A 12,051-nucleotide genomic window follows, 5' to 3' on the forward strand; every position below is an offset into this window, starting at 1 on the left:
GGTTGTAGGTTATTATCTTTCATCACTTTCAATATATGATGCCATTCCTTCTCGCTCATAGAGTTTCTATTGAGAAATCAGTTGATAACCTTATGGGAGTTCCCTTGTATGTTATTTGTGTTTTTTCCCTTGTTGCTTTTAATATTTTATCTTTGTCTTTAATTATTGTCAGTTTCATTACTATGTGTCTCAGTATGTTCCTCACTGAGCTTATCCTGCCTGGGACTCTCTGTGATTCTTGAACTCAGTTGACAATTTTCTTTCTTATGTTAGGGAAGTTTTCAGGTATTATCTCTTCAAATATTTTCTCAGGTCCTTTCTATCTTCTTTTTTGGAGACCTTATAATGGGAATGTTGGTGTTTTTTAAAAATTATTTATTTTTAAATGAAAGATGAATATTTTTAATGACAAGAGGTACAATTCACAAAGAAGAAAGACATCATAAACCATTAGACACCTAACAACAAAGAAACAAAGATACATAAAGAAAAATCAGAAGAAATATGAGAAAAGAAAAAAAATATAATCATACTGAGACATATTAACATTTCTGTGAGAATATTTTATCAAGTGCAGAAAAAGTGAGAATAGGAGCATCTTGAGTGATATCATCAATAATTTAAATATAATAGGTTTATATTAATATTAATTTATATTAATCTTATACACAAATCTATTTAAATTTTTTATCTCATATGTTATTATTAGATTTCCATAAAACATTTAGAAAAATTGGCAAAAGCTAAATCTTGCTAAATTTTAAAAAGATTTAATTTTTTATGTGTGATTCAGTTATACATATAAACATATATTATTTTTGAAATTATTTTACATTATAGGTTATTACATCATATTGACTATAGTTCCCTGTGCTATACAATAAACCTTTGTTTCTTGTTGCATATCTATTTTTTAAATTAGAAATCTAGCATTCTATTAATACTAAGTCAAAAAGTGGAATCAAAATGTTGTAATTATTTAGACAAAAATAAGTTTTCTAAAATATATATATGATACATATTATTTATATATATAGGTATACAAAAGCTTTTCTATGTGTTGGTGCACTTAATGTCCCAGAGGTCTCTTAGGCTATCTTCATTTTTTTTTTCATTCCTTTTTCCATATTCTGTTCTGCAGCAGTGATTTCCATCATTCTGCCCATAAGTTCATTTATCTGCTCTTCTACCCCAGTTATTCTGCTATTGATTCTTTCTAGTGTATTATCCATCTCTTGGATTTGTTTGTTCTTTAGTTCTTCTAGGTCTATGGTAAATATTTCTTTCATCTTCTCCATTGTTTTCCTGAGATCTTGGATCATATTCATTATTGTTCTGAATACTTTTTCTGGAAGGTTGCCTATCTCCACTTAAGTTTAGTTGCTTTGCTGGGGTTTTAACTTGTCCCTTCATCTGGGTATTACTTTCTGATTTTTCATGCTGATTAACTTTCAGTAATGTTGCCTTTGTTCTAGATAATGTGGGTTTATGGTTCTTGCTTTTTCTGTCTGCTTTCTGATGTAAGAGGCTAAGAGGCTTCTGTAAGCTTCCTGATGGGAGGGACTGGTGGTGGGAAAAACTGGGTTTGCTCTGGTGGGCAAGGCCTTGCTTAGTTCAGCTCAGTCGCTGAGTCATGTCCGACTCTTTGCAACCCCATGAATTGCAGCATGCCAGACCTCCCTGTCCATCACCAACTCCCAGAGATCACTCAAACTCACGTCCATCAATTCAGTGATGCCACCCAAATATCTTATCCTCTGTCATCCCCTTCTCCTCCTGCCCCCAATCCCTCCCAGCATCAGAGTCTTTTCCAATGAGTCAACTCTGCCTGAGGTGACCAAAGTACTGGAGTTTCAGCTTTAGCATCCTTCCTTCCAAAGAAATCCCAGGGTTGATCTCCTTCAGAATGGACTGGTTGGATCTCCTTGCAGTCCAAGGGACTCTCAAGAGTCTTCTCTAACATCACAGTTCAAAAGCATCAATTCTTCAGAGCTCAGCCTTCTTCACAGTCCAACTCTCACATCCATACATGACCACAGGAAAAACCATAGCCTTGACTAGACAGACCTTAGTCGACAAAGTAATGTCTCTACTTTTGAATATGCTATCTAGTTTGGTCATAACTTTCCTTCCAAGGAGTAAGCGTCTTTCAATTTCATGGCTGCAGTCACCATCTGCAGTGATTTTGGAGCCCCCCAAAATAAAGTCTGACACTGTTTTCACTGTTTCCCCATCTATTTCCCATGAAGTGATGGGACTGGATGCCATGATCTTCGTTTTCTGAATGTTGAGCTTTAAGCCAACTTTTTCATTCTCCACTTTCACTTTCATCAAGAGGCTTTTTAGTTCCTCTTCACTTTCTGCCATAAGGCTAGTGTCATCTGCATATCTGAGGTTATTGATATTCCTCCCAGCAATCTTGATTCCAGCTTGTGTTTCTTCCAGTCCAGTGTTTCTCATGATGTACTGCGCATATAAGTTAGATAAGCAGGGTGACAATAGACGGCCTTGACGTACTCCTTTTCCTATTTGGAGCCAGTCTGTTGTTCCATGTCCAGTTCTAACTGTTGCTTCCTTACTTCCATACAGATTTCTCAAGAGGCAGGTCAGATGGTCTGGTATTCCCATCTCTCTCAGAATTTTCCACAGTTTATTGTGATCCACACAGTCAAAGGCTTTGGCATAGTCAATAAAGCAGAAATAGATGTTTTTCTGGAACTCTCTTGCTTTTTCCATGAGCCAGCGGATGTTGGCAATTTGATCTCTGGTTCCTCTGCCTCTTCTAAAACCAGCTTGAACATCTGGAAGTTCATGGTTCATGGATTGCTAAAGCCTGGCTTGGAGAATTTTGAGCATTACTTTACTAGCATGTGAGATGAGTACAATTGTGTGGTAGTTTGAGCATTCTTTGGGATTGCCTTTCTTTGGGATTGGAATGAAAAATGACCTTTTCCTGTCCTGTGGCCAGTGGTGAGTTCTCCAAATTTGCTGGCATATTGAGTCCAGCACTTTCACAGCATCATCTTTCAGGATTTGAAATAGCTCAACTGGAATTCCACCCCTTCCACTAGCTTTGTTCGTAGTGATGCTTTCTAAGGTCCACTTGACTTCACATTCTAGGATGTCTGGCTCTAGGTGAGTGATCACTCCATCATGATTATCTGGGTCATGAAGATCTTTTTGTACAGTTCTTCTGTGTATTCTTGCCACCTCTTCTTAATATCTTCTGCTTCTGTTAGGTCCATACCACTTCTGTCCTTTATCGAGCCCATCTTTGCATGAAATGTTCCCTTGGTATCTTTAATTTTCTTGAAGAGATCTCTAGTCTTTCCCATTCTGTTCTTTCCCTCTATTTCTTTGCATTGATTGCTTTAGAAGGCTTTCTTATCTCTTCTTGCTATTCTTTGGAACTCTGCATTCAGATGCTTACAGCTATCCTTTTCTCCTTTGCTTTTCACTTCTCCTCTTTTCACAGCTATTTGTAAGGCCTCCCCAGACAGACATTTTGCTTTTTTTGCATTTCTTTTCCATGGGGATGGACTTGATCCCTGTCTCTTGTACAATGTCACGAACCTCATTCCATAGTTCATCAGGCACTCTATCAGATCTAGGCCCTTAAATCTATTTCTCACTTCCACTGTATAATCATAAGGGATTTGATTTAGGTCATACCTAAATGGTCTAGCGGTTTTCCATACTTTCTTCAATTTGAGTCTGAATTTGGCAATAAGGAGTTCATGATCTGAGCCACAGTCAGCTCCTGGTCTTGTTTTTGCTGACTGTATAGAGCTTCTCCATCTTTGGCTGCAGAGAATATAATCAATCTGTTTTCGGTGTTGACCATCTAGTGATGTCCATGTGTAGTCTTCTCTTGTGTTGTTGGAAGAGGGTGTTTGCTACGACCAGTGCATTCTTGGCAAAACTCTATTAGTCTTTGCCCTGCTTCATTCCGCTTTCCAAGGCCAAATTTGCCTGTGACTCCAGGTGTTTCTTGACTTCTACTTTTGCATTCCAGTCCCCTAGAATGAAAAGGACATATTTTTTGGGTGTTAATTCTAAAAGATCTTGTAGGTCTTCATAGAACCGTTCAACTTCAGTTTCTTCAGTGTTACTGATTGGGGCATAGACTTGGGTAGCTGTGATATTGAATGTTTTGGCTTGGAAACGAACAGAGATCATTCTGTCATTTTTGAGATTGCACCCAAGTACTGCATTTCGGACTGTTTTGTTGACCATGATGGCTACTCCATTTCTTCTGAGGGATTCCTGCCCACAGTAGTAGATATAATGGTCATCTGAGTTAAATTCACCCATTCCAGTCCATTTTAGTTTGCTGATTCCTAGAATGTCAACGTTCAATCTTGCCATCTTCCATTTGACCACTTCCAATTTGCCTTGATTCATGGACCCGACATTCCAGGTTCCTATGCATTATTACTCTTTATAGCATTGGACCTTGCTTCTATCTCCAGTCACAACCACAACTGAGTATTGTTTTTGTTTTGGCTCCATCCCTTTATTCTTTCTGGAGTTATTTCTCCACTGATCTCCAGTAGCATGTTGGGCTCCTACTGACCTAGGGAGTTCCTCTTTCATTATCCTCTCATTTTGCCTTTGCATACTGATCATGGGGTTCTCAAGGCAAGAATACTGAAGTGGCTTGTCATTCCCTTCTTCAGTGGACCACATTCTGTTAGACCTCTCCACCATACCCCCTTGTCTTGGGTTGCCCTGTGGGCATGGCTTAGTTTCATTGAGTTAGACAAGGCTGTGGTCCTAGTGTGATTAGATTGACTAGTTTTCTGTGAGTATGGTTTCAGTGTGTCTGCCTTCTGATGCCCTCTTGCAACACTTACCATCTTACATGGTTTTCTTACATTGGTGGTGGGGTATCTCTTCATGGCTGCTCCAGCAAAGCACAGCCACTGCTCCTTACCTTGGACGAAGGGTATCTCCTCACTGCCGCCCTTCCTGACCTTCAACATGGGATAGCTCCTCTAGGCCCTCCTGCATCAGCGCAGCCACTGCTCCTTGGACATGGGGTTGTTCCTCCATGCCTCCACTCAGTAAAGCTTTAATCCAATTGTCTGCTGATGGGTGGAGTTGTGCTTACTTCTTGTTAATTGTTTAGCCTGAGGTGAGTCAGCCATGGAGACTATTGGCTCTATGGTAGTGTTAGTGGTGACTTCTGAGAAGACTTATGCCGTGTAGCCCCTTCAGGACTGCTGCTTCCCAACTCCATGGCCATGATAAGCCACGGCTCCATGCCTGTGACAAGCCACTGCTGACCCACTTCTCTATACTGTTACTGCTAAGTCACTTCAGTCGTGTCCAACTCTGTGTTACCCCATAGGTGGCAGCTCACCAAGCTCCCCGTCCCTGGAATTCTCCAGGCAAGAACACTGGACTGGGTTGCCATTTCCTTCTCCAATGTGTGAAAGTGAAAAGTGAAGGGGAAGTCGCTCAGTCGTGTCCGACTCTTCACGACCCCATGGGCTGCAGCCTACCAGGCTCCTCCATCCATGGGATTTTCCAGGTGAGAATAATGGAGTGGGGTGCCATTGCCTTCTCTATAAGAGACCCTCAAACACTAACAGGTAGGTCTGGTTCAGTCTTCTGTGGGGTCGCTGCTCTTTCCCCTGGGTCTTGGTGCATGGAACACTTTGTGCCCTCCAAGACTGGAGTCTGTTTCTCCCAGACATGTGGAAGTACTGTAATCAAATCCCACTGGCCTTGAAAGTCATATTCCCTGGGAATTCCCTGTCCGTTTACTGAATCCCCAGGCTGGGAAGCCTGAGTTAGGGCTCAGAACCTTCACAACAGTGGGAGGACTTCTCTGATATTATTGTTCTCCAGTTTGTGGGTTGCCCATCTGGCAGGTACGAGATATGATTTTATCATGATTGTGCCCTAACAATCAGTTCCCTGGAAAGTTGCATGGCCCACCTGAAACTGTACCCTTGTGGCACACTCGGAAGCCCAAGTAGCTTGGCCCTGGGAGGTGCACTCCTTACTTGTGCTGTGGTAACCCCCGTGTAGTCCAGCCACTGTGAGCATTCCAAACACACGCCAGTGGCATTTGCAGTGTCCCTCCCTCTCCATAATACAACTGAACAAATGAGCCTGAATAAGTGGCTACTTTTGTCCCCTCATGTCAAGGCAGAGATCAGACACTGAAGACAGACTTGCTAGCAGAGGTGGGTCAACATGAGCAAAGCAAGGAAAGAGGGAGCGCCCCCAAAGTGGCAGGTGAAACAGATTACAATCCTGCAGTTAAAACGAGACTGTGTACTTTAGGGGCAACTGTAGACTTAGAGAACAAATACAAGCTGGAACAAGGGATGATGTGAGACTGAAATGACTCCATAATGCCCACAACAGGTCCAGAGACTTTCCTAGATATATTGGAAGACCTCCTGAGTAGGCAATTCGACTGGAGCAAGAAAACAGAGGAATCTCATAAACATTCCTCTCACTACCCCTGTATATATATATTTCCGGCCTCTTATAAAAATTTATTATTATTTTTTAAAAATTTAAAATTTATTCTTATTTTTCCTTCTTTCTTCTGCCCCCTTTTTTCATTTTTCCCTCATACTGTCCTAATATTGTCCTTTATTTCTCATTTAATTTTTATAGCTTACTTTTACCTTTCTAAAAAATAACCTTCTCTTTTAATTTATTCCACATTGTTTTCATTTTTTTGCATGTGATATTTTTTAAAAATATTGTATTTTGAGAGTCTATGTTTTATTCTAGATTTTTACTTTTTGCTTTTTAGCTTTTGTTGTTTATTTTGTATCTATGAAAGTCTAATTTTTAGTACCAATTTTCACCTATGGATTTGATTATTGGCTCGATTTCTCTTTTCTGACTCTCGTTTTTCTCCTCCTTGTCACCTTTTCTTTTTCTTCCCTCTTTTCTTCTCTATACAACTATGATTCTCTTTGGGTGTTCCTGGCTGTTGAGAGTTGTTTCACCATTAATCTATGGGTTTTGTCTTCTGTGCTGTGTGGACTGAGAAGTCTTGGTGTTACTGCAAGAAGTAGGGACTGAAACCCAGAGGCAGGAGACTCACCCCCAGGACTCTAGATCATCAGAGAACTCCAGACCCCAGGGAACATTTGTAGACAAGCACTAGCCAAAAAAGCCTTCATATTTACACTGGGACTAAGCTCCACCTAAGAGCCAGCAAGCCCAGTGCAAGACACCCCATGCCATTCCTCCACGAAAACAGGATCAAAACCATGCACATTAACAGACAGGCTGCTCAAAGCTGTAGCAAACCCACAGACACCCCAAAATCACTACTGGACACTGCACTTCTCTGCAGAGAGATGAGATCCAGTTCCATTCACCAGAACACAGACACAAGTTCCCCCAACCAAGAAACCTTTAAAAGGCACTGGTCTAGCCCTTTTGATGGAGAGAAGATGCAATAATCAAGAGGAATTACAATCCTCCGGCCTACAGTAAGGAGACTCCCAAACACAGCAAGCTAAACAAATGAAAAGAGAGAGAAATATCCAGCAGGTGAAGCAATACAGTAAAAACCTACCAGACCAAATAAAAAAGAGATGGATATAAGGAATCTACCTGAAAAAAATTTAGAATGATGATAGTAAAGATTATCCAAAATCTTGAAAACAAAATGGAGATAAGGATAAATACACTGGAGACATGGATTGAGAACATGCAATAAATGTTTAACAAGGACCTAGAACAAATCAAGAATAGCCAATCATCAATGAACAATGCAATAACTGAGATTAAAACACTCTGGAGGGAAAAAAAAAGAAGAGGAGTAAAGGCAGAAGAATGGATAAGTGAGCTGGAACATAGAATGGTGGAAATAAATTGAGCAGAGTGGAATAAAGAAACAAAGAATAAAAAGAAATTAGGACAGCTTCAGAGACCTCTGGGACAATGATAAGCACCCAAACATTAGAATTATATGAATCCCAGAAGGAGACAAAGGAAACAGCATGAGGGAATATTTGAGAATTGCTGGGAGAAATATCAATAACATCAGATATGCAGATGACACCACCCTTTTGGCAGAAAGTGAAGAAGAACTGAAGATTTAGCCCAATGATGAAAGTGAAAGGAGAGTGAAAAAGCAGGCTTAAAACAAAATGTTAAAAAAACTAAGATCAGGGCATCCAGTCACATCATTTCATGGCATGTAGATGATGAAACAATGGAAACAGTGAAAGACTTTATTTTGGAGGGCTCTAAAATCACTGTGGACAGTGACTGCAGTCATGAAATTAAAACACGCTTGCTCACTGGATGAAAAGCTATGACAAACCTAGACAGCATATTAAAAAGCAGAGACACTGCTTTGCCAACAAAGGTCTGTACATCAAAGGTATGATTTTTCCATTAGTCATGTATGGATGTGAGAGTTGGACCATAAAGAAGGCTGAGGGCCAAAGAATTGATGGTTTCAAACTGTGCTGTTGGAGAAGACTCTTGAGAGTCCTTGGACTGCTGGGAGAGCCAACCAGTCAATCCTAATGGAAGTCAATCCTGAATATTCACTGGAAGGACTGATGCTGAAGCTGAAGCTCCAATCATTTGGCCACCTGATGTGAAGAGCTGACACACTGGAAAAGACCCTGATGCTGGGAAAGATAGAAGGCAGGAGGAGAAGGGACAGGACAAGATGGTTGGTTGGCATTACCAACTCAATGGACATGAGTTTGAGCAAGTTCTGGGAGATAGTGAAAGAGAGGAAAGCCTGGCATGCTGTAGTCTATGGGATCACAAAGAGTCGGAAATGATTGAGTGAGTGAACAACAATAGTTGAATACTTCGGTAAAACAAGGAAGGAAATAGCCACTCAAAGAAACCCAGAGAGTCCCAAACAGGATAAACCCAAAGAGAAATATGTCAAGACACAAATTAATCAAAATAACAAAAATTAAACACAAAGAACAAATATTAAAAGCAGCAAGGGAAAAGCAATAAATAATATACAAGGGGATTCCCATAAAGCTAACAGCTGATCTTTCAACAGAAACTCTGCAGGCCAGAAAAGAATGGCAGGATACACTTAAAGTGATGAAAGGGAAAAATCTACAACCAAGATTACACTTTAAGTGATGAAAGGGAAAAACCTACAACCACGATTACTCTACTCAGCAAGCATCTCATTCAAATTCTGAGGAGAAATCAAAAGCTTTATAGACAAGCAAAAGCAAAAAGAATTGAACATCACCATACCAGTCTTTCAACAAATACTAAATGGCCTTCTCTAAATAGGAAACACAGAAAAGGCCTATAAAAATAAACCCAAAATAATAAAGTAAATGGTAATGGGACCATACTTATCAATAATTACGTTAAACATAAATGGGTTAAATGGTCCAACTCAAAGATATAGACTGGCCAAATGGATACAAAATCAAGACCTCTAAGAGACTTACCTGAAACCTAGGGACACATACATACTGAAAGTCAGGGGCTGGAATAAGATATTTTATGCAACTGGAAACCAAAAGAAAGCAAGTGTAGCAATACTAATATCAGATAAATCTATTTTAAAATAAATACTATTATAAGAAATAGAGGAGGACATTACATAATGACCAAAGGATCAATCCAAGAAGACATAACACAATTATCAATATATATGCACCCAACATAAGAGCACCTCGATACATAAGGCAAATGCCAACAACTATTAAAGGGGAAATCAGTAGTAACACAATAACAGTAAGGGTATTTAATACCCCACTCACACCAATGGATGGATCAACCAGACAGAAAATTAATAAGGAAACATAAGCTCTAAATGATACATTGGACCAGTTGGACCTGATATCTACAGGGCATTTCACTGCAAAACAATGGGTTTCATCTTTTCTTTGAATGTACATGAAACAATTGCTAGGATAGATCCCATCCTGGGCCACAAATTGAACTCTGGTAAATTTAAACAAACTGAAATCATTTCAAGTATCTTTTCTGATCACAGTGCTCTGAGATAAAGAATCAACTACAGGAAAAAAAAAAAACTATGAAAAACACAAACACGTGTAGGTGAAACAATACACTTCTAAATGGTCAACAGATCACTGAAGAAATAAAAAGGGATATCAACATAGGCAGAGAAACAAATGACAGTGAAGACATGACAACCTAAAATCTATGGGATTCAGGAAAAGCAGTACTTAAGTGGGAAGTTCACAGCAATACAAGCTTACCTCAAGAAAAAAGGGAGACATCAAATAAAAAACCTAACCTTGTATATAAAGCAACTAGAAAAACAAAACCAAAAAATAACCCTCAAAGTTAATAGAATGAAAAAAATCATAAAGATGAGAGCAGAAATAAATTAAAAAGAAATGAAGAATACTATAAAAAAGATCAATAAAATTAAATGCTGGTTCTAGGAGAAGATAAACAAAATGGACAAATTTTTTAGTCAAATTCAGTAAGAAAAAAGGGAGAAGACTCAATAACATTAGAAATGAAAAAGGAAAATTTACAACAGACAGCACAGGAAAACAAAGGATCATAAGAGACTACTATGAGCAACTCTATGCCAATAAAATGGATAACTTGGAAGAAATGGACAAATTCTTAGAAAAGTATGACCTTCCAAAACTGAACTAGAAAGAAATAGAAAATATGAACAGACCAATCCCAAGCATGGAAATTGAAACTACCATAAGAAATCTTCCACCGACCAAAAGCCCAAGACCAGATAGCTTCATAGGGGAACTCTACGAAACATTTATACAAGAGCTAACACCTATTCTGCTCAACTTTTCCAGAAAATTGCAGAGGAAGAAAAACTCTCAAACTTGTTCTATGAGGCCATGATTACCCTGATACCAAACCAGACAAAAACAACACACACACAAAAAGAAAATTAGAAGCCAATATCACTGATGAACATAGACACAAAAATCATCAAATTCTAACAAACAGAATCAAACAAAAATTTTAAAATGTCATACATCGTGATTAAGTGGGCTTTATCCCATGGGTGTAATAATCCTGCAATGTATGCAAATCAATCAATGTGATACACCATATTAACAAATTGTAAGATTAAATACCATATAATTATTTCAGTAGATGCAGAGAAAGCCTTTGATAAAATTCCACACTCATTTATGATTAAAAATTCTCCAGAATGTAGGAATAGAAGGAACATATTTCAACATAATAAAAGACATAGACAAGAAACCCACAGCAAACGTTATCCTTAATAGTAAAAAATTTAAAGCATTTCCTCTAAAATCAGGAACAAGACAATGGTGCCCACTCTAACCATTATTGTTCAACATAGTGTTGGCAGTCTTAGCCATGGAAATCAGAGAAGATAAAGAAAGAAAGGAATCCAGATTGGAAAAGAAGTAAAACTCTCACTGTTTGCAGTTGACATAATTCTCTACATAGAAAACCCTAAACACAGGATAGCTAAGATGGTGGAGGAATAGGAGGGGTGACCACTTTCTCCCCCACAAATTCATTGAAAGGTCATTTGAAAGCTGAGCAAATACCACACACAAAAAAAAATCTGAACACTGGCAGAGGACACCAGGCACCTAGAAAGGCAGCCCATTGGCTTCGAATGGAGGTAGGACAAAATACAAAAGATAAAAAAAGAGACAAAAGAGTTAGGGACAGAGACCCATCCCAGGGAGGGAGTCTTAAAAGAGGAGAAGTTTCCAAACACCAGGAAACCCTCTCACTGGCAGGTCTGTGGGGAGTTTTGGAATCTCAGAGGGCAACATAACCAGGAGGAAAAAATAAATAAATAAAACCCACAGATTACACACCTAACTGCAACTCCCAGTGAAGAAGTAGCTGAGATGCTCATGTCCATCCCCAGCAAGCGGAGGCTGAAAAGAGAGGTGCAGGCTGAATTGCTTAGGGTAAGGACTGGGCCTGAATGCCCTGAGGGCAATATGAGGGACCTAATGTGAGATAGCAACACAAACTGTGGGACAGCCAGAGAGAGAGAGAGAGAAAAAAAAAAAAAAAAGAGGAAAGAGAGAGAGAACTTTCCCATGAAAAGCTTTAACCTAAGGC

Source organism: Ovis canadensis, chromosome X (genome assembly GCF_042477335.2).
Source record: "Ovis canadensis isolate MfBH-ARS-UI-01 breed Bighorn chromosome X, ARS-UI_OviCan_v2, whole genome shotgun sequence".
In the NCBI taxonomy this organism is placed as follows: Eukaryota; Metazoa; Chordata; class Mammalia; order Artiodactyla; family Bovidae; genus Ovis; species Ovis canadensis.